General features: G+C 40.6%; 1 long non-coding RNA gene across 1 annotated transcript; it reads right to left on the minus strand.

Moving 5' to 3' along the window:
- Positions 1 to 574: 574 nt before the first annotated feature.
- LOC119726940 lies at positions 575 to 6,044 on the minus strand. Its single transcript, XR_005270871.1, has 5 exons — positions 5,976 to 6,044; positions 5,025 to 5,101; positions 4,835 to 4,885; positions 3,535 to 3,664; positions 575 to 996 (listed from the first exon to the last, which is right to left on the minus strand). It is a non-coding gene; the product is annotated as an uncharacterized LOC119726940 (long non-coding RNA).
- Between the last annotated feature and the right edge of the window lie 17,672 nt (positions 6,045 to 23,716).

The raw sequence follows: 23,716 nt of genomic DNA on the forward strand, positions 1-23,716 counted from the left end.
GAGTCCTATTATTTCTGAGGAATGTCTGTTTGAAAAGCTGCCCTTGTGATCTTCAGCATTCCCTAACCACGTCCTGATTCAGAATTAGCATGAGATACTCTGAACATGCCTGGCGTTGATCGAGGACACGCCACAACAATAATACTTATAGACCTTTCTGCGCTTGGTTGGCAAACTGCATTTTTGCCAACCACGGCCTGCAAAACTATGGAAGGTCCAACACTGCAAAAATGAAGAAGAGTTATTACAGATCACCAAAATATTATTTGATACTTGAAAATACAACATTTTCACCAAAGCTACAAAATAATTTCTACATATGCCTTTTTACTATGTGTTGAAGGCGTTATGAGGACTTTTTTGGAAAAATATGTTGCCAACCACGGCTTCAATTTATGCACTTACGGCAGCCCATACAAAATGGCGCCAATGTTTACAAACAAAAGAAAGGCCTATTAGGCAAATATAATACACATTTGGCAACGTGGGAAATAGGCCTATTGATCGCTGCTGATTTCCGTCTTTTAGCCACTGCAGGGTAACGTACTCAAGAAGCAAAACCGAACGCAACGGGTAAATCTTTCGATAATTTTATTCATTGCTGAGTTCATGCATTGTATTACTACATCAAATTAAAAGCAGAAATAAAGAAATCTTGACAAATAATACAATTATGTTCAAATTTTGGAATACGGATGTTGTTCATCTATAAGAGTATATTTTCTGGATATTTTTCATTAGCGGCATTTCGGATATTATTGTGAAACTTATAGTGTTTCTTTTTATTCAATTGAACTCATGTCCTGCTGAGAGTATACACCTAGTTTTCACATCCAGTAAAATCTTTTAGTTAAGAGTTCTTATTTTGTTCTGTAGCCGAAATGTTGAGGGACATAGCTGAAATTGTTCCATTAATAGATTAACATGCATCCCACTACGAGAAACAAATAAATCCCGTCGGTCAAAGCTTCATATCAGCGTCTGACTCATCGGTATCTGTGAACATAAACATAACAAATCACCCTTTATTAACAAAAAAATTAAGAAAAAAATAAAGCTTTATTTTGATTATCAGATGATTACTATGATATAGAATAGGCGTGGCCAGCGGGGGGTAAGGGGGTATTTAACCCCCCCCCCCAATATTTTTTAAAGACTGCCCTTTTCTATTCAAATGCCCTTTTTTCACCCGCGCTTACCCCCCCCCCCCCAATATTTTGTAAAGAGTGCCCTTTTTTTAACAAGTGCCCTTTTTAAAAGTATGCGGTTGCCTTTTTGGTGCCATCGGCCGTTGCGGTGCCTTTTTTTGTTAAATTCCCGCATGTATCTCCTTTAGAAGCCCCATATATTGTCCGTTAGTGTGCATAATCGTCGGTTTTGAACAGCGCCACCTTCGACAGATGGTACAAGCTCCCCCCCCCCCCCCACACACACACACCCACCCACACACCTACTTGTTTCACATGACTAGTGTGGACTTTCCATTGCTTTCGTGTAGTTAAGAAAAACCAGTGAAAAAACTCATTTTTCTCAAACTGTGAAAACTCTTTCAACCCAATTTTTTTTCTATGATTCCCTTTAGTGTTTCTCTTCATTCTGCTACAGATAAACCTAACCCAAAAATGCCTCTAAACCTGTTTTCCAGAAATGGGGAAACACTGTGTGGACGTGGGCAAGTCCACACAACGTCGGTGCTACCTACATTATGTGGACGTCTTTTGTTCGGAAGTCCACACTGCGTATGTAAGACAAGCTCACACACGCACACAGACACACTATTTGATTTTACGGAGGCCAAGTGTCTGGGGGAAAAAAGTGTCTACATTTCAGCTCGGATGTGCAAGTGCCCTTTTCAAAAAAATTACCCCCACCCCAATAAAAATGACCGTGCTACGCCACTGTATATGGCCTACACAACTTTGCTTGGCCAAAATGCAGGCTTAGTTTTACCTTTTCTTTTCGACTTTAAAATCTTTAAGGGTTTTTATGTGAAACTGATTCCAAACTGTGGTCGCAGGGGCGGATCCGGGAATTTTCGCTGCGGGGGGGGGGGGGGGGGGAGGGGGGTTTCATCATCAAAACATTCTGAAATGTAGTCAGGTTTTATTCTCCGGACACTTGGCCTCCGAAAATCAATAGGTGTGTGTGCGTGTACAAACACTGCCTTATGGGGTACCGGAACAATGGGAGGTACCCCACAAGGAATGCCCAACGACTTTGGTACCCCACAAGTTTTTCACGAAATAGATATATGGATTTTATTCAAAAACTAGGAATTTCCAAGGTGGGTTGATCCGTCGCAAATGGAAGAGTTTTAGAAAAGGGATATTAAGTTCGAATTTTAGCCCAGGAAATTAATTCTGGTTTAAATAAGAGCATTATGACATTAGTGTGCGACATTGCAAAATTTTAGTACACGAGAACAAAGGAAGTACCCCACTTCTATGCCTGTGTAAGGGTGAGCTTGTCTTACATACGCAGTGTGGACTTCCGAACAAAAGACGTCCACATAATGTAGGTAGCAGCGACGAAGTGTGGACTTGCCCACGTCCACACAGTGTTTCCCCATTTCTGGAAAACAGGTTTAGAGGCATTTTTGGGTTAGGTTTATCTGTAGCAGAATGAAGAGAAACACTAAAGGGAATCATTGAAAAAAAATTGGGTTGTAAGAGTTTTCACAGTTTGAGAAAAATGAGTTTTTCCACTGGTGTTCCTTAACTACACGAAAAGAAAGGAAAGTCCACGCTAGGTATGTGAAACAAGTCTGTGTGTGTGTGTGTGGGTGGGTGTGTGTGTGTGTGTGTGGGGGGGGGGTAGGGTTAGGTTTAGGGTTAATATACCCCCCTCTGGATCCGCACCTGGGTCGATGAGTGGTATTCTGTGAAAACGATCTTCAAATGCAAATTTGAGAGCATGTTGGCGAGCAAGGTTTTTTTTATTTAGAAAACTTAAGACTTAAAAAAGAGGTTCCGTAATCCATTTGGTTTATGGAGGTCGTCTTAAAGTCAAACTGTTTGGCCAAGGTGAGTCTTAAGCACGCTTAACTACAAGTGACATTCAGTTAGCGAGTCAGTGAGCCAGTTAAGCCCGGCGCACATCTGTCCGTTTTTGCCGGTTCACCGGATCTTCGGGTCATCGTACGGAGGTGTGCGCTAAAAATTTGGACCGATCCGACCCTACATCGGGCGACCGGATGATTTTGTTCGCATCCGATTTCACCGGATCCGATTTCGCAGGACGCAATATTTATGTTAACCAATCAGATTTTACGAAGGAAGTCACATGGTTGTCATCATGTGACTGGTCATCATGTGACCGATTTTTGGACGGAATCGGGCATGTGTGCGGGTAACGTTGTGGTCTAACCTCCGGTGAAAAACAATATAGGCCTACTGGTGATGCGGTGATCCGGAATCCGGTAAAATCGGGAAAGTGTGCGCCGGGCTTTATAGTCAATAAGATAAACAGAAAGTAGGCCGAGCTTTCGGGATCAACCAAAATCACGATATTACTATGTGGAAGGCATGCACTTACCGTGTTTTTTTTGGCGGCCATCGACGCACTTTATGCAGACGGCGTGTTTAATCATACTGGCGACCGCAGAAGCCAGGATGGTTGCAAACAAGGGGGTAAGGGCAACTATGTGGATTCCACGGATCACACGCTAAAATGGAAAAAAGAGAAATGGAAACAACAGTCATCTCAATAGTTAAAGTACGCAGAGTTGTAACGAGTCACTGATTTTTGTGACTCGAGTCGAGTCATTTTAAAGAAGTGACTCGAGTCGAGTCGAGTCATTAGGTCAAGAAGGTCGAGTCGAGTCGAGTCACAGTGTGTAGTCAAGTCGAGTCGAGTCAACCCAAAAATTAAGCTCGAGTCAATTCGAGGCAAGAAATATTTGAACACTATAATAACAAATAAAGACAAGAGAGAATTTGTATCACTAACAGTCAACAAGAAGTGAAACTTCGGTCTGATAGGCTATCTGGTTTGGCTTTGGGTCCAGAATTGTTTTCCTTTTATGAAAGATCTGACCCAAATCATGCAATCTAGAATGCTTTAAATTTATTTTTGAGCCAACAGCAGACAAAACAATACCAAAACAAAACCCAGCTGAAATAATTCAATAGGTCTCAAGAGAGAGCATGTGCATGTGCACAAAGATTAAGAAATCAATTTCAGGGGGCCTAAATCCTCAAAATAAAAACAAACACTAACTGTGAGTCTTGGATTTGTAAAAATTGCGTTTGATGCTATATACCAGTTTGTTAGGTCTAGGGCCCATAGCCACTCTAAACAAAACTACCCAAAAAAAGCTAATAAATAAAGAAAATCTGGGGCAACTCGGTCAGGGGGCGACTTGACACAATCATCTCCAGACATGCTTTTTCTTCATCGTTTTCGTCCAATAAATCCCCATGAATATCAGAATTATTCATTATTCACCTAAACACATCAGCTACAGAAAGCCTACCTTTATACCTGCTACTGAAAACCAGAAGTGGACAAATCCTCAATTTTGAGCCCCCCCAAAAAAATCAAGGAACATGACGGGAAAAAATGTTGCAACTTGACGCCACTTTTTTTTTCATTTCAAATAGTTCGAAGTATTTCAACTAAAGAGCTGCAAGCTGAAAACAGGAACAATTCTGCGATTTTACTGTGATGAGCATCGCTACCTAGTTTTACGAAAAGCATAAATGAACCAAAACCAACAACATACCACCTGGAAAAACCCGCGGTTATTTCACAAAACATTCAAAAAAGGAATAGTATGGCCAGGAACTGCTTAATGAAACAAAGACCAGCGAAAATGGCGGCAACGGTATCTTACCTTGACGGGACTCAAGATCGTCAGTTTTCGCATCAAATTGCCGTGGAGACTCTGAAATAAAATGAAAAGGCTATCTTGTGAATGACGGAGGCAACATGCTACTTTCAATACCGTGATTACAGAAGACCCGATCTAGCTGCATCAATGCCAATTCTATTTTCTTCGGTTTTGTTTTGTTTTTACAAATTACCTTCCATGGCTGCGTCTCCGAAGACGACACCCAGGCACACCAGAAGAACCAAGCAGGTAAAAGCCTTCATCTTGACTCTATTGTCAAAGGAAATAAAAACCAAGACGATTAAGCAGCATGGTTTGGCCACAATATCCACAGATCACAAAAAATACATTAAAGCGCAGGCACTATACAAAAAGAGAAGGCATCGGAAGTACTAAACATTTCGCCCAAACCTTCTCTTTTACACACGAGTGGTATGAAACCAAGAAGAGCCGGAAGCAAGTCGTGTGTGTATTCAAGTATTGTGAAGAAACGAAGAAAATTTGTGAAATTATCAATATAAGTAATGATAACTTTAATGTAAACCTAAGGAGGAAAGGTATGGCACAGTGTTCCATGCTATCAAATCTACCCTACCTGATGGTCTGAACTGCAACAGACGATTGTTTTAAGCAGACAATTTGCTGAAATGTAGATCATCAAACAAACTTGGGTTTCTCACCAGAATGCTACGTTGGGCGATGATAATGCATAATCAATGGTTTGCTTTTTAAAACACATCTTAAGGCCAAAAAAAAAATAAGTCGGTCTCTGGTCTGCGCACGCGTCGATTTTAATCATGCGCGTCAATCTTTTTCTTTTTTTCTAAAATGTTCCGCGGTAGCTCCAACAGCGCCCTCAATTGCCGCACTTCCTCATTTTTTTTTTCCAAAGAGCACCAAGGAATGGGAAATTGCACCAAGGCAAATGATCGAGAGCACCAAGGCAAATTATGGAGGACACCAATGTTCATGAGGACACCAAAAAAGCAACATAGTACCCCACCTTGTCTGTACAATCCAAGCTTGAAGAAGAAAAAAAAAAGCCGAAGTTCCCCACGTCAATTCAGGAACTTTGATCTGACCAGAGACCGAATATTTTTTTTGGCCTAAAGTAAGAGGTGTTTAAAAATCGAATAACACTTACATCACGCTGTTCTTGAGACCACGTCGGTTTGGAAGAGGAAAAATATATGTGGCTTTTCAGTTGTCGACGGTCGGAATATTGGAAAGCGGACGAATCCGCGGCTTTTATAAGTCGAGGCGGCACTGAACAGTGGCGTGACTGGGGGGGGGGGGGGGGGGGGGAGCCAAAGTAACGATGGCTCAAATGTTATGATAAAAGTATCATCTACTTGTAAAACTAATAATATGTCCAATTCTGGGCTATCACATAACTGACTTGCATGTCATGTTATCCTTGATAATGAAATATGGAATGAAACTGCAAACTGATAAAAGAAACAATGAATGATATATTGCCCTGGCGTGAGGTATGCATGGGCGTATAGTAACTTTTCACCAAAGTTGCCCACAGTGGCGTATGCAGGATTTTGTCAACGGACTTCAAACTTTTCGTGCCGCAGGGGGGGGGGGGGAAGTGTAGGTGGGGGGATTACCATTACCGAAATGTAGACATTTTTTTTCTCCGAACACTTGCCCTCCCTAAAAAACTCATTATTATGCATAATGCAAATTATATGCCCATTTTCAAGGCGCGTTGTAATGGTTGTATGAGCGGGTTTTATTTTGTGGATTGATGTCAGAACTCTCTTACCATTTTATTAAAATAATTGTTGAAAAAATTACGTGTCAAAAAATCCGCCGGGGAGGGGGGTGGGGGTGGGGGAAGTGTCCCCCTGCCCCCTGGATAGCGACAGCTCTCATTGGTTTTGTACACGATTTGAGATCATGGACGTTCGGTCAATCGTGGACGTATTGTTTGCGCCCACATTCTTTTGTCCTACGTCCACGATTGCCGGTGTTTACACACGCACCCACACACACGCTTACATAGGCATAGAAGTGGGGTACTTCCTTTGTTCTAGTGTACTAAAATTTTGCAACGTCGCACACTTGTGTCAAAATGCTCTTATTTAACCATAGTTAATTTCCTGGGCTGAAATGCGGACTTAATATCCCTTTTCTAAAACTCTACCATTTGCGACAGATCAACCCACCTTCGAAATTCCTAGTTTTTGAGTAAAATCCATATATCTATTTCTTGAAAAACTTGGCAAGTCGGTGGGCATTCCTTGTGGGGTACCTCCCATAGTTCCGGTACCCCACAAGGCAGTGTTTGTACACGCACGCACCCACACGTACGGCAGCACAGCCACGTCTAGCTACGCCCGTACAGACAAACGTATATATGTGCTATACTTCTTGGGGGCTATGGTGCCATATATGCCCTAAATACGCTTGCTGTTAAAAGTAGTGAAAACAAAACGTATACATTGTAATGGCAATGACAACGTAATATATCACCAAAGCAACCATTTTGTTGTCATATTCAGTTTCATATTCAAATAAAGGGCCCCCGTGAAAACCCCAGTGAAAAAAAATATCTGTTACCATTTAATGGGCCATAACCCTTGACTTGGCTTGTCACTAATGTTTCAGTGAGCATGCGCGATATAACCAAAATGGTCTTGAGTAGTGGGGTCCAATGACCGATGTATTTGCCATTATGTTGGCATAGTACTATAGAAGATACATTGATGTTAAGTGTATACACAAAGTTTTAACTGAATCAAACGAATTGTTTTGTGATAATGATGGTCAGTAATATTCCACGCATACATCCGAGCAAGAGCGCACTTTCATATACGCACCGTCAATAAAAAAGAAGAAAAAAAAAAGAAGAAGATTTGTCAGTGCAGTACGCCGGGTCGAAAATTCGACATTTTGCGTGAACGATACGAACAATTTATTCTTATGTTTAACCATATACATGAATATTACACAATTGACCTTTGAAATAAACTGTTGCCACTTTTCTGAATGATCACCTATATATGTCAAGGATGTGATACTTTAGGTGGCTTTAAAAGGGAAGTCACACATATATATTGACGCCAATATATATTGACGCCAATATTGACGCCAATATTCACGACATGGACCGTAGTCGCAAATATTGGCGTCAATATTAGCGTCAATATTTGCGACATGGAGGCTATGTCGTGAATATTGTCGTCAATATTTGCGACTTGGAGACCATGTCGTGAATATTGGCGTCAATATTGAGGTCAACATTTGCGACTTGGAGACCATGTCGTGAATACTGGCGTCAATATTTGCGACATGGAGTCCATGTCGTGAATATTGGCGTCAATATTGGCGTCACTATATATGTGCGATGTCCCTTTAAAGCCACCATAGATACTAGCTCTATAGCCTATGATAGTCTGTAGAAACGCATTTATTTGGACTTAAGTCATGCCTGATGCTCATGAAATGGTATAGAAAACTTCGATTGTATACTCAAGAAGCAAATTATAACACAACGGGTGTGTCTATCGATGATCAATGTTCTTATTCATTGCTGAACTAATGCATTGCGTTGGCAATCAGCTTCAATTGGAGCTCCAAGAACCCTTGACAGTTTCCATTTAGGACTCGTGTATAGTTTGGATGAAGTGCACCTATGGCCTGACTGGGGGGGGGGGGGAGGGGTGGCGCCAAGTTCACGATGGATCGAATAAGTTTCATAATACTGGTAAAACTAATAACGTGTCCATTTCTGGGCTATCACAACTGACTTGCATGTCATGTTATCCTTCATGATGAAATATGGAATGTAATTGTACACTGATGAAAGAAACAATGAATGATATATTGCCCTGGTGTGAGGTAAAATAGGGATGAAATTCCTCAAGACAGATGGTATATATTTTCTTTTATTGGCATAAGGCCAAAAAAAAAGTCTCCGGTTTCCATAGCCATGCCGTAGCCATGCGCGTCTGCAAAATCAACTATTTTTTTTTTCAATGTAAGATGGTGTCTCAAAACCGCCAAACTCACTGGTTTGACTGGAATCTTGCTGCTGCACAATTCTAACGTGTTTTTAGATGGGGTTACGATCGAGTATAAGCTTTATGGGCCTCTCTGGGCTCCCATATATTTTGAACTAAATTTAGTCGGGCACCATTAAGGAGACGGGTGTTTTAATTTTGTAATTGTGCATCTGCAAGCCAGACTGAGGGGCGGTGGTCGTGTATCTGGAACCTGAAACGCTTTTTAATAAGCGCAATATTATGTAAGGGTGCAGACTAATGACCAGCCAGGCAGCACACGGTGTTTTGCACGATGTCGATGTCGCTCTATGGGCATACGTAAATACCATTTTCTCTGATTTTTCTCTTGACTATCCAAATTTACTGAAGAACGTTCGTGCGCGGTTGAGATCGTAAGTGGATGCAGAATTATCAAGCCTTATGGCCTTGTGAGGTCACCTGAAGCTCCACCGTGAAGGACATTTTTTGAGAGTTTTAAGGGGATCGAAGCGCCATCTGCAAATTCAGCTGACATTTGAAGAAAAAAAAGTAAGAGAAAAAAATACAGCCGCGTCGCCGCACCACTTTTGGGGCAAGCTCCATACCAGAAACCGGAGACTTTTTTGGGCCTAGCAGTAGCTTCTCACCAAAGTTGTCCAGTGGGTACACATGCAGAAGTTTGTCCACGGGAAACCAAGCAGACTTTTCGTGGCACGGGGGTGGGGGTCTTAACCCTAAAAGGGCCGGGTTATTTTGACCATCTCTCAGCCGGGGAGGGGGCGGATTCCGCTCCCCCTAAGATCTCGGCCATCGAGTGACGAACATTTTTTAAACTCGGTACATGCATAGAGCAACTCATCATGAACATACCCAAGACATTTCGTGACTATAGGTCAAAGGGTTTTGGAATTATGGCTAATTAATTATTCATATTTACGAATGGTAATTCTGCTCTGTGTACACGACGTATATGGGGAAGTTCAGTTTTCACGGCACGTAGCGCCGGACATTTTTTTTCAAAGCTATCGCGGAAAAAGTTTGGGGGGGGGGGCGGATTCTGCCCCGTCCCTTTTAGGGTTAACATCATCTGACTATTAGGAGCGATGATGATCTTGGACACTATCGAACAATAGGTGGCGCTCTTCGTTAGGGCATACACAGTTAGTACTGAGGATCCACCCAAGCAAATAGAAAAAAATCCGTCCGTCGAGCTAGCTCATCAATAATGTTATACACTCGAATTATTCTATACTAAAGAGTTCTTATAGAGCCAGCGAATTGATGAATTTAAGAGATATAGTAATGCACCACTGGCCCGGAATTTTGGCTTCACAATTCAGAGCATTTTGGATGCAATTGGGCCCGACAGTGGCGCTATTTAGCCAGGTTGTGGAGTGATCCTTTTTCAAGATGGCTAGACTGTTCCACTTTGGATCACATCACTCGTTTAAGGGGTTGTCTTTTTTGGGAGGTGAGAATTTCTGGAAAAGTCATCGGTCAACCCACCAAAAATTGAAATGAAAATGAAAGATGATATTTTGATCATCATTTCTCTGTGCAGCCTAAACACTTGTGAGAGTATAAACATTTTGAAGTATGGGCATTTGGCATTGGTGTCTTTAGGGATTTGTATACTGGGGTGAACCCCTGAATCGTTCGCTTGGAGGATTTCTCAAATGGAAAATAACTCCCTCTTTTCGGTCCTCCCCGACTCGCTCCTACTCCGTATCCCCTACATTGGACTTAGGGGTCCACCCTAATAGGCCAAAAATCCGTCCGCCGAGCTCATGAATACAAGTTATACACTCAAAATCTGCTATATTAGAGAGTTCTGACAGCCATGGAATTGGGGAATTGAAGAAATACGGCAGTGCATCTTTGGCCCGGGCCTGAAAGTGACACTATTAAGCCGTATTTGTGGCGGGCCCTTTTTCAAGATGGTTACTTTTCCACTTTGGAAAACATCACTTGTTTGAGGGGTCGCCTTTTTCGGGTTAAAATTTTTCGAAAAGTCAATGGTCAACCCACCAAAAATTGGAAAGAAGATGAAAGATGACGTGTCGATCATCATTATCCTATGTAACCTCAGTTTTGAGTATTTTAAAAAGAATTTTGACGTATCGGCAAAGCACTGGTGTCCATGGGAATTTTTATCCCGGGTGTACCCTCATTTGTTTTTTGTAATCTCCTTTGAATGCGTAGCCATTGATTTCTAGTAGGTGGTTTTGGAGTTGAGGGGGTGTTCTGCAAATACTCGGAAAATAGTAGTTTGCACGTGAAACAAAACAAACCAAATGAAAATTTGTTTGGAGAACAAAGAGCTTTTTTTGAAGAGCACGGAGTATATGCATCTTTAAGTTGTATAATAACTATTTCTCACCAAATCTTTGTTAAAACCTTAGAATGACAATGACAAAGCAACATGTCGCCAATAAAGAAGGCCTAAGCATTCGGATTGAAGCTCGAGATGAATATTAATGATAGGCATATACGTTAATGATAGGCCTATGCGGACATGACCGTTATCTAAGGTCGTCCCTTTCCAACAAGCTTTCAACATGGGCGATATCAGGATTTTTCCCGAAAGTAGGAGGGGGTACACTGTAAAAACAGTGTTTAGCATTTAAACACATCAGACGGTGTTTAGAGTTTAATACGTTTAGGAATGTGTTTCAATTCTAAACGTTTACCACGTTTTAATGTTGTGAAACTAAACGTGTTTACGTTTTGGACATGTGCTTAGGATTGTATATCTAAATGCGCTTAGGAAGATGTTTAAATGCTAAACATATTATTCATTGCACATGTCAAACGGATAATGCGTGTCACAGAAAAAGGACATCTAAACATGTCATGATGCTAAACGTGTGGAAAAAGTGGGTACAGAATTAGTGTTTAGAAATGTGTTTAAATCCTAAGCACCATTTTTACGGTGTAGGGGTGGGGGTGGGGTGGTGGTGGGGAAACGTATTTGTGGCGTAAGAGAAATCCGTCTGAGAAATTATCTCTATACTGTATGGGCCCTTCACCTAAATGGGATTGTCAGTTTACTGCATACAACTTTGAAACTTTGAAAGATAGCATACTGGATTGGCTTAGATGATTAGCGCAGAAGTTGTGTCTGCATGAGAAGTGAAAAATAACATCTTTTACATGTCACTTCTACATACATATTAACTAGCTATCGATAGATGAGTCGCATACTCAAGAAGCAACATCCAACCCAACTTATACGTTTTTCGATCAATTTTATTCATTGCTGAGCTCATGCATTGTATTTTAAAATCAATTTAAAGCGGAAATCAAATATATCTTGACAAATAACTTGTTCAAATTTTGGACTCCTATAGCATAGGGATGTTGTTTACCTAAAGGTTTTTTGGTTTGGATATTTTTTTTATCAGCATTTCAGGTATAATTGTGTAACGTGAAGTGTTTTGTTTCATTCCATGAAATTCATATCCTGTTGAGAATATAAATTTTATGCCCACTGTTGTTACATCCAGTCAGTTACGCGTTATGAATTGTCTTCTATAGCCGAAATTGTGAGGGACATATCTGATATTTTTGTGGAAAACAACAAATAAATTGTTCGATAAATAGAGTAACATGCATCCCACCACCAGAAACAAATAAAGACTGTCGGTCAAAACTTCAGATCAGCCTCTGACTCATCAGTATCTGTGAACATAAACATAAGAAAATCACCTTTAATTAAAACAAAAACAATTTTTGTTGAGATTATTCGATGATTATTATGATATACAAAATATGCGCGGCCAAAATACAGGCCTATTTTTGCAAATATTGAAATGTTTTGGAGAAGGAAGCAATGCAAGGGATGGCCGGCCACCCAGTATGAAACTGATTTGGAGCGGTTCATAATCATTTATAGCTGGTCGATGAGTGATATTCTTTGAAAATGATTTTCTAATCCGAGAAAATTTGAGAGCAACGTTACTTGGCGTTCCTGACGGTTTTCAGAAACAATGCTCGGAAAGCGGGTCCCTGATCCATTTGGTTTAAAAGGTCTAGGTGGTCGTCTAAGTCAAAATGTTTGGCCAAGGTGAGTCTTAAGGAAGTGTAATTAACACGTGACAGTCGGGGGGGAGTCAGTCGGGGAGTCAGTCAGTCAGTCAGTCGGTCAGTCGGTCAGTCGGTCGGTCGGTCGGTCAGTCAGTCGGTCGGTCGGTCAGTCAGTCAGTCAGTTGGGGAGTCGGGGAGTCGGGAGTCGGTCAGTCGGTCAGTCAGTCGGTCGGTCGGTCGGTCGGTCAGTCAGTCAGTCAGTCGGTCGGTCAGTCGGTCAGTCGGGGAGGGAGCTAGTTAGTCAGTGAGTGAGGCGGTCATTCAATCAACTCACTGAGTTAGTTCGTCAGTCACTCGGTCAATTAGTCGGGGAGTCAGTCAGTCAGTCGGGGGGAGTCAGTCAGTCAGTCAGCAGAGATGATTGTATGCTGGCCCTAGGCCCAGCAATAATATTTGTTGTCGGGCTACCATCATCATCATCATCATTCTGCTATAATCCATCATGAGGGGACGTTGAGCCGCCCAGACCAAGCGATCAGATGCAGACTGCCACAGCTGTTGCGCTCGTGTCTTGTGGCCAACTTCTAGCTGGTGCATCCAGGGTTTGCAAGGTCGGCCCTGGGTCTCTTCCAGGCAGTGTCAGGGCTACCGTAGTAATGAGTACATTTCTACTGATCTTCCTGCCAGCAATTATTACAGGTATGCGAACGAAGTGTTCAAGGGCACTGGCTTTCATTAAGGGCACTGGCTTTCATAAGCTTTCATGCCAGGAAAAACACTGGCAAGGATTACGTATGGTAATTTGAAATAATGCTTGTAATCAATAATGACCTTGCTTATAACGGGTTCATGATCGATGAAAGATTAAGTATAGATAGTGATATTGGAATCGCACCCTAATGCGCGTGTTGCATCAAAGAGTTCTGACGGATACTTGGATGATGAAGAAATTCCCTAGAATTGCGCAGGTGTTGAAAATGACGGGGGGGGGTACGGGTATGGACTTTTCTATACCTTTTTGTCCGTTTTCTCGCTTGTATTATATTAATTAAAATTTCGGAGTTTACTTTGGAAATATACTCTCTCCATACACTTTTCAATATTGGAAGTATTATGTTGGCCTATTTTAATGAAAATCACTTTTTGTTCCTCGTTCGGAGTTTGCACTTGCAAAGAGATCCGCCTTGCCAGCAGACTGATTCCCCGTTCCGAACTCTATAAAGGTTAATAGGGGCGGAGAACAGTCATCCCTGCACTAACTAAATTACAGTCAAGCCGACAGAGTTTGAAATTTGTTAAGTGTTTATTCCATAACTAAGCATGGTCTTATTTCTTCCTTCGATTTCTTTTTTTTTTTCAAGATGGAATATCTTAACAATGTCTATGATTGAAAACAGCGATCAAAATCAGTTTTACCTGGGTGAAAATCGGATATAGAGTAAAGTACATCTTTGATTTTACAAAATGCTTCGAAGAAATATACATTTTCTCCTGGATACCAAACTTATACGCGATGAAGAAAATATGGTTTCTTTCGCCTTTCGTGGCCGGTCTAGAGCATGCCAGCAACTCCAACAGAAATGTGATTAACAGAAGCGTGTTGCTGCTAAATCAGCTGGAAATGGCTTCAGGTCGTAACCGATGAAGAAACAGAAAAACTAAAACTTTGACAGGGGGATTGAAAAAATGTATGGCAGTGAAGTGACTGGGGTCCAATATTTATGAGACACTTTACTGGAGTGGGAAACTCAAGGGTTTTTTTGCCAATTAATAAAGAACACCCTTCTTTTAACCTCCTCTGAATTCTGAGCTGGTGAGGAACGCACGTAAGGCACATGCCTCTAGTGGGACGTGTGTGCACTTTTCCCTTAGATACACCACTGCCGAAGCCCGTGATCTACATACATGTCCAAATAATTACATTGTTTTGGTATAAGTATTTCTATCCAAAAAAATAATAGGCCTACTGAAAGGGTCCATGAAATGTTACCGGGAACATATTTTGTGCATTTTTCTACTCCTCTTAAATGCATGAAACTATTTGCCATCCATTTTTGGATTTATTTTTTATAGAGAAGTGCAATTTTATTTTAGCATTTAAAATTTCCCATGCTTTTCCTGACAAATAAGGGCGCTGTACTGTGATGTAACTTCAGGAAGACACTGTTCAATTTAGGGGTTTTCTATTCAAATTGGGAACCCAAAACTTTGCTCACTGAAAACATTTGTGAGAAACTTTTGCTCATTGGCTTACTGTCATTTACTGTGACAGCAACGAACCACCAAAGACAAGAACATTTACTGCAGAAAATATCCAAAAGAAAATTGACAATTTTGATGCTGGAATAGCTGTGACATATAGACTTGTTCAAGTCTGGATTGCGCTCGGTCTGTGCCTATTTACTAAATCCACTCAGCGCATATCGCATATTACAGTACATAACGCACGCCCTCATGCGTCGAATCCGGACCATCATGTTAAAAAACGTACATGTACATGTTATTTTCAAGTGATGCAGCAACCCATTGCTAACTTTTGCACCACATGTATGCACATGCTCTGCAATACATGCACACACATGTACGTGTAATGCGCATTGTTATACGGCACTGAAGTGGAACGCGCGCTGAAGTGTACCATGTCGGGCATCTGGAAAGACGTAAACTAAGTGATTTTTTGCTACTTTTTTTAAGATACCGACTAAAGCAATTCCAACTTGAGTCAAGTCTACTGTAACATTGAAGTTTCTACGATTTGTGAGAAAAATGTGCTCATTAGCTTAATTACTGTCATGAACTTAAACAACAACGAATCACAAGTTGACGAGGAGTCAGTCAGTGAGAGAGTCGGTCAGTGAGAGAGAGTCGGGGAGTCAGTCGGGGAGTCAGTCAGTCAGTCAGTCGGTCAGTCAGTCAGGCGGTCAGTCTGTCTGTCAGTTGGTCAGTCAGTCAGTCAGTTTGGGGGGGGGAGTCATTCAGTCAGTCAGCAAAGAGGACTATATGCTTGCCTTCTAGGCCCACCAATAATCCACATTAACAATGTTTGTGTCGGGTTTCCGTCATCGTCATTCTCCTAATCCATCATGCGGTTTTGGGGCCGCCCGGACGTACCGAGCGATCAGATGCAGACTGCCACAGCTGTTGCGCTCGTGTCTTGTGGCCAACTTCTAGCTGGCGCATCCAGGGTTTGTAAGGTCGGCCCTGGGTCTCTTCCAGGCAGTGTCAGGGCTACCGTAGTAATGAGTACATTTCTACTGATCTTCCTGCCAGCAATTATTACAGGTATGCGAACGAAGTGTTCAAGGGCACTGGCTTTCATTAAGGGCACTGGCTTTCAAAAGCTTTCATGCCAGGAAAAACACTGGGAAGGATTACGTATGGTATTTGAAATAGTATTTGTTAATCAATAATGACCTTGTTTAAGCGACAGAAATGTGTTGCTGCTAAATCAGCTGGAACTGGCTTCAGGTCGTGACCGATGAAGAAACAGAAAAACTAAAACTTTGATAAGGGGATTGAAAAAGAAAGTATGACAGTGACGTGACTGGGGTCCAATTTGCGTGAGACACTTTACTGGAGTGGGAAACTCAAGGTTTTTTGGCCAATAAATTAATAAAAAAGCACCCTTCTTTGAACCTCCTCTGAATTCTGAGCTGGTGAGGAACGCACGTAAGTCACATGCCTCTAGTGGGACGTGTGTGCACTTTTCCCTTAGATACACCACTGCCGAAGCCTGTGATCTACATACATGTCTAAATGATTAGAGCGTTTTGGAATAAGTATTACTACCAAAATATAACAGGCCTACTGAAAGGGCCCATGAAACGAATGTTACCGGTGAACATATTTTGTGCATTTTTCGACTCCTCTTAAATCGATGATATTATTTGCCATCCAGTTTTGAGTTATTTTGTATTGAAACAGTCATGTCGTCACCGTTTTCACGAAGAGCCACATAACGTCGACTTTGAAGAAAAAGCGTGTTCAAGATAATCGCAAAAGAAGTTTCTCATATTTTAAAACTGCAAAAAATACCACTTTGCAACAACTTTGTGCAGCAAGGAAACCATCAAACGATTCTACTAGAGCTGAATTTTTACATGAACCCAGTAATTAGACTTAATACATTAGTTAATTGGTAAAAACTACTTAGTAAAGATATGTGGCTCTTCGTGAAAACACAAATTTAGGTTTCCGACATATTGGCCATTTCTGTTCAACGTGTATTTCCATAGGTTCACGTCAGTACGCGCGCGCAGCTGAAAATGTAACAAAGATATGTGGCTCTTTCGTGAAAACGCAAATCTCATTTGACCTACTTTAACGTATTTCCGTGCAATGGGTTTTGTACGCGTTCAAAGGGCCAAAATGTATATGGCTCTTCGTGAAAATGCAAAATGCATATATCGAGATTTCTGCCCCTTGCAACATTAATGTAAATATAAAAATTAATGATGTTTTGCTTACAGAAACATGTCAAAATGGTTAAGTACATTGTTTAAATGCGACATATTGAAAAAAATCAAAATCGAAAAATTGTAATGTTTGACATATTATGTGGCTCTTCGTGAAAACGGTGACGATGTGGTTGCTAGGGCGTATCTTCTGGCATTGTTAGGCAAAGCTAATCCGATTAGACGCTATAATAGAGCAGTAAAATCCATGCGCCCCCCCCCCAAAAAAAAAAACATGGCCTTTTGAGCGTTATGTTTCTCAGAAATATGCTCAGTGTGATTGAAATGTTAAATTATTACGGAAGACGACATTCTAAACTTCATGTCAGTGAAAACAAAATCTCGGTCATCGATGCCGAAACCTCAATACTGGTTACTGGTATAGCTGACCTTCAAGTCTGGAAGAAATCGTTCGAAAACTTCCCCAAATGCATATATTAACCTCAATTTCTAGGAATTTGTCCTAGTTGTTATTTCACGAGTAGTTCAACACTTTTACCATCTAAGAATATTCCGAATTTCAGCTTAATCTGTTGTGGCAAATGCTAGTATACGAACTAGAACCATTTGCATGGACAATTTCGACGAGGATTTTCTGTTGACACAACCGACCTGCATAGCTCAGCAAAGCTCCATAGGCGCTACGGTTGACAGAGTATGGTGGATTAGCATATTCATTAGCGTTTTTGTTTTGGCGTGGGTCTCAGTATCAACCAATGGCAGCCATATGGTTGCTACGGCAAAGCGTCAGTTGTTGTCAGAGAAAGCTGATCCGATTACGTACTAAGACGCTGTTAGTAATAGAGCATTGAAATTCGTGAACCCAAAAAACATGGCTTTTTGAACGTTGTGTTTCTCCGAAAATATGCTCGGTATGATTGAAATGTTACATTCTTACTGAAGAAGAAATTCTAAACTTCTTGTCAATACTGGTTACTGTCCAAGCTGACCTTCAAGTCTGGAAGAAATCGTTCGAAAACTTCCCCAAATGTATGTAATTATCACAAATTCTAGGAATTTACCGAAGTTGTTATTTCACGAGGAGTTGAACACTTATATCATCTAAGCGATTCCAAATTTCAGCCTAATCTGTTATTGCGGACACTAGTGTTACACTTTGAAACATCTCTAAGGAAAATTTCGATCACAAATTATTTGCCGACCCAACCCATGTGCATTGTTCAGCAAAGCGCCGTAGGCGCTACGGCTGACCGATTTCGGCCCGGCACACAATGATGATGGGCATATTAGCATATTCATATGCTAAAAAGGGTGATATTTGTTAATTAACAACTCGTGAAGGAGGTTTTTATGCAATTGTTTACTGCAGACCGTAATGGATAGGAACCTCAATAATATTTGTGAGTCTTGAAAAGACTGACAGATATTGCAAACGCCAGTCTACCAACTTTCAAAAGTGCACGTAGCCAGGCCTATTTTTCCAATTTCAACGAAAAGTAAGTCATCACAACGATTTTTAGCACATACTTGGATCATAATGAGGGAAGTAAACCCTGAAAGTCGCATGAAGATACAGTCTTCCAAACGGGAGAAATTAATTTTCAAAGATTTCGCCCGCCAACGTAACCATGTGTGTGTACATGTAGTTTCATTCAAAATGAAAATGAAGTGTTACGTAACCTTTTGAAATCGCCCTTAGCAACCATATGACTGGAAAAGTGCAATTTTATTTTAACATTTAAAATTTCCTGTGCTTTTCCTGACACATAAGGGCGCTGTAACTGTGATGTAAATTCGGAAAGACACTGTTCAATTTATGGGTTTTCTGTTCAAATTGTGAACCCAAATATTTGGCTTACTGCCATTTACTGAGACAGCAACGAACCGCCAAAGACCAGAAAATTTTACTGAGGAAAATGTCCAAAAACAAATTGACAATTTTGGTGCTGGAATAGCTGTAACATTGAAGTTTCTACCATTTGTGAGAAAATTGTGCCCATTAGCTTTAATGAACTTAAACAAAAACGAATCACCAAAGAAAATGTGGCTGCTGAAATAGCTGTAACGTTGAGGTTTTTGCCTGAAAATTGACATGTCACACTTTTGCTAATAAATATGGAAATTTGCATTAGCATAAGAAAAAAAAAGGCACCAAAATGTCCTTAAATTGGAAATATGAACGTTGAAAATAGGGTTAGGCAAAAAAAAAAAATGTTTAGCGTCCCGCCCGCTTTTTTTTTTGAGGCAGCCTCCTTTTTTCCTTTCTTTTTTTGGCCTTTTCTCTGTTGCATCTAGCCCTTATAAAGCTGGGCTGTCATTTCCTGAGTCAAAGTGGCGGCAACCTCGTCCCCAGGGTGTCGAACAGTACGCGTCCATCACTACCTGCCCTCTCACCCCGGTGTTGGATCATTTGCATGTGCAAGATTTTTGAACACGTATGCAAATGAGGAATAGTCTGGTGCCTGGATATGCGTGACATTAGCGTTTGTTTTTGTATGCGGTGTCTGGGGTAAAAACAGAGTCAATTCGTCGCAGCGCGAGCACGGCTTGAGTTACAAAAACACGATTGCCACAACATGCAGTATCATATTTCATATTAATATGACCATATTGGAAAGGAAATTAGTATGGACAAATGATCGCGAAAACACGTACTGCACGTTGTGAATAATAACACCAAGTACACGATAAAAATCCATTACTAGCCAATTGCGGTATCGAATCAGGATACAGGAAGAAAGTTTCCTATCCAGGGTTTACTATTGGAAACCAGGTTGGAAATAAAGTAAGCACTGGGGACGAGGTTGAAGTGGCGGCCATTTTAAAAAAAAGCTGGCCGCCATCTTGAAAATTGCCCGGCCGGTCATTTTGGAAGAAAAAAGTTAGCGCCCTTGGCACATATTTTGTTACATTAATTACAATTACACGCTAACGACCGTTTGCCGGGAACAAATAGAGAAAAACGTCCTTACTACTTTTGCTGTACTGTTAATTACATCAGTATTACGTAGCCCTTTGAGAGAAAATCTAGATCAAATGAAAAAAATGTCCATGCTCTATCTATTACCCGAAAAAAATCCGAATTTGACCTTTTGACCCATTGTTTTTCACCCTAACGACTTTCTTCCGCGCACCCGACGCATGTACTTATCCATATTATTCGTTGTTTATTTACGTTGCTTTTTTTTGGGGGGGGGGGGGGGGGTTGCAACTCGAAAATAGGGTACGCTTAAAAAGACTCAGTTCCTGAAGTAGGGCACTAAATTTTTAACAATACCAACGCTGCGGCTGCTCCTTTTTAGTCCCATAAGTTCTGAGAAGGTAGGAGATTCAGGGGGCGGGGCGGGGTATAAGGCTCAAGTGGAAGAGCCTATTTTTTTCAGGGACGCCTCAGGGGAAGCCCTTAGTATATATAATTGCTATTGTTGGATTGGTTTTTGCTACATTAACAAACTATTTAGAATAATATTTTTCTGGTTTAAATATGTTATTACGATGGCGAAAATCAACCAAACGCCGTTAAACATCCATTTCGAGTGTGAAACCGGAAAAAATGTAATATTCATGCTTTTTACCTATAGCGACATGAAAGTTATTCACTTTTGAATGAGACATGGTAGTCCACCAAAGTTTAATTATTGAATTATTTTTTTTTTTAAATATGAATTATTTGCGGCTTGACAATGACTTGGCTCTTGAAGGGCGGGTTCATTTACATGCAAAACAAAAACGTAGTTTTGCGAGGGGTGCAGACGCCTAAAATCGGAAACAAAGCTGTTTTTCCTCAACACAGTATTAAAACAAACAAATTCAAAGTTTGTTAGGGAAAAAATTAAGAGCGCGGGCAAACTTCTTTAACTCGGTCATTATTTTGTACGTTCATATATTCTCTCGCGCCCTATTCGTTTTGTTTCAATCAACATTTTTAATGAATGGTTCAAATTCTACCTCAGGAAATACAAAGAATACTTTACCCATGCAGTCAAATAATTACAAGGCTTTGTAGATTATCATGCATGGATATAGCCGACGCCAAGTGAAGATCCCAGGGATCCAAAGCGTCTTGGATGATGTACCAGCAGGTTTCTCCCCTGAAATGATAAGGGAACTAATTACTGCATTGGATTCTCTTTCAACCTTGGTACCTCGGGATTTCTCCTTGCATTCTATAAGGTGGTAACAGTGCGGACAAGAGGATTGAAGAACAGGGTGGGGGTCACTTGTGCGGAGCCGGGGGTGGGGGAACAAGATTGTCTGAGTAATTTTGGAACTGTTAATTTTTCTGAAATTTTGACAAAACCACCGGAAAGGTGCCTTTAAAATATTATGTACTATCAGATCCGTGCTCTGTATACGGCTTCGTTTAAAGTTGAACAGCGCCCCAAGTGTCAAATAATCATAGCTGCCTCTGGACAAAATTCCGGCGACGCTCATGCCGATGGGATTGGGAAGGGTTCGGGGTGATTCGAAGGAACGGACAAGGGTGTAAATCCCTGGGGCATATATACCCCCAACATTTTTTTTTGAGGGGGAAGGGTGGGTCATTGGATACATCCCCCATAAGTGGTGAATATCAAAAAACAAAAAAAACAAAAGAAAACACACATACATACACACATACAGAAAGAAATTGTAGCCAATTTAAAAAAATCGACAGGAAAATATCAACTATACTCATGAAGTCAGTAATTGAGGTAAAATGCCCATAAACAGCAGTAGCATACACTCATGTCGCTGATCTGTCTTCATGCAGTGCTACGTATAGTGACGAATGGTGTTCAGCCCCCCTCCCTCCCTCCCGCTAACCGCTTTTTGAATTTTGCTACGTAGGGATGGTTTTAGAATTTTAGGGGAGTCACCTCCCCCCCCCCCCCCAAGTCGTCGGCACGGGTTTACGCCACTAAGGGGGCGGATATCCAAACGAATATACAGTGCTATATATTTCATGGACTCTCCAAGAACCTAACTACCATAGACCTGCTTTTCTTAAACAGCTTCTTAAACTGAGCACCGTGACAGCTCAAATTAAATTTCATTTCTATTCTAAGACTTTTGACGAATTTGTTGGGGGGAAATCCATGATTTTCGTGGTAGCCAATCGAAAAATTGAATTTAGTCCATCGAATTTAATAATGAAAAAAAAAGGCTAAAAACGCAGAGTTTCTCTTTATTCTGCCTTGAATAAGGGTAAATTCAACCAGCATTGGGTACTAGTAGAATGACTAATTTTAGCCAACTGTTGTTTACCAGGTGAACCGTCCAACAGTTGTTTAAAAAAAAGTACCCAACGTTGGGCAACATTGGAAAAATTGGTTTAAATTTTAACCAACTTTTTCTACCAACCAAAATAACCAGCTTTTTGAGAGTGTTCACATTCGCACAGTCAAGTAGAGTGTTGAAAAGATACTTATTTTTTACATTGACTTTTGTTAACATTAAAGGACCGTAACCTATAAATTGTTAAGTATAGATATAAATCTAAAACAAGAACATTTAAGGCCGTACAGCACTACGACTTTACAAAAAATTAAGCCCGCCAACACATGATTTTCAAGGAAAATGGTGGTTTAATTAAAGCAGTCTGATCAACCTGACAACGTATCTGATCAACCTGGTAGGTAACGTATCTGATCAGCTTGGTAACGTATAAGTGTCACTTGTCATGTTCAAAAGCTCTGAGCAAGGCGACCAATTCAGTAAAATAAACTTGAAATGATATCCTACTGCAAAAAGGCTTTTAAAAAGTCCAAGAAGGTTATGAAAGGGGGCTAAAAAAAGAAAAGAAAAAAAAGATAGGCCTATGTCTTATAGGCGTGCCATTATATTTGTCACAAGATACGTTACATCCCCGAACGTTAGTTGTATACTGTTTCATTGATTCTTTTTGCGACATATTGTGATTACTCGAATCCAAACATTTTGTAAGAGAAAATTATAGGTTTTTTTAATTGGACTGAGTATAAAATACATAAGATTATGTAAGTGTTCAAGAGCCAGCATTGCAGAATTGTTACGTACTTATTGAGGCAGTCACTTTAACGCTTTTGTTGGTAACTTTTGTGAAGTATTGCGTTCCGTTGTTTGTCCTGATATGTCTGCTTTTAGCGGCCGACAACCATAACAACCCAGTTTACATGATAAATAACTTGCCAGATACGTTACATAAAGGATTCATACAAAACGAAGTTTGTTTTGTCTCAATTGAATCTGTAGTGTAAAACATTGTTTTAATATCAAAATAATGTTCGTCGAAACGATTAATTTCGAGTTACAGGTTTTTCTGATCAATTACAGTTTGCTGATACGAGTAATTGTAGGAAATGACGTTTAATCGACTCTTGTGATAGCAAAGACGTTTCTTGTCATTGCACAATGTCATCTTTAAATTAGAATGTTTGTCCTTTGTCTCTTATAGACGAATTAACTCGTTTAAGGGTGTACGACTGTAC

The sequence above is a fragment of the Patiria miniata genome, unplaced genomic scaffold (genome assembly GCF_015706575.1).
Source record: "Patiria miniata isolate m_02_andy unplaced genomic scaffold, ASM1570657v1 HiC_scaffold_2, whole genome shotgun sequence".
In the NCBI taxonomy this organism is placed as follows: domain Eukaryota; kingdom Metazoa; phylum Echinodermata; class Asteroidea; order Valvatida; family Asterinidae; genus Patiria; species Patiria miniata.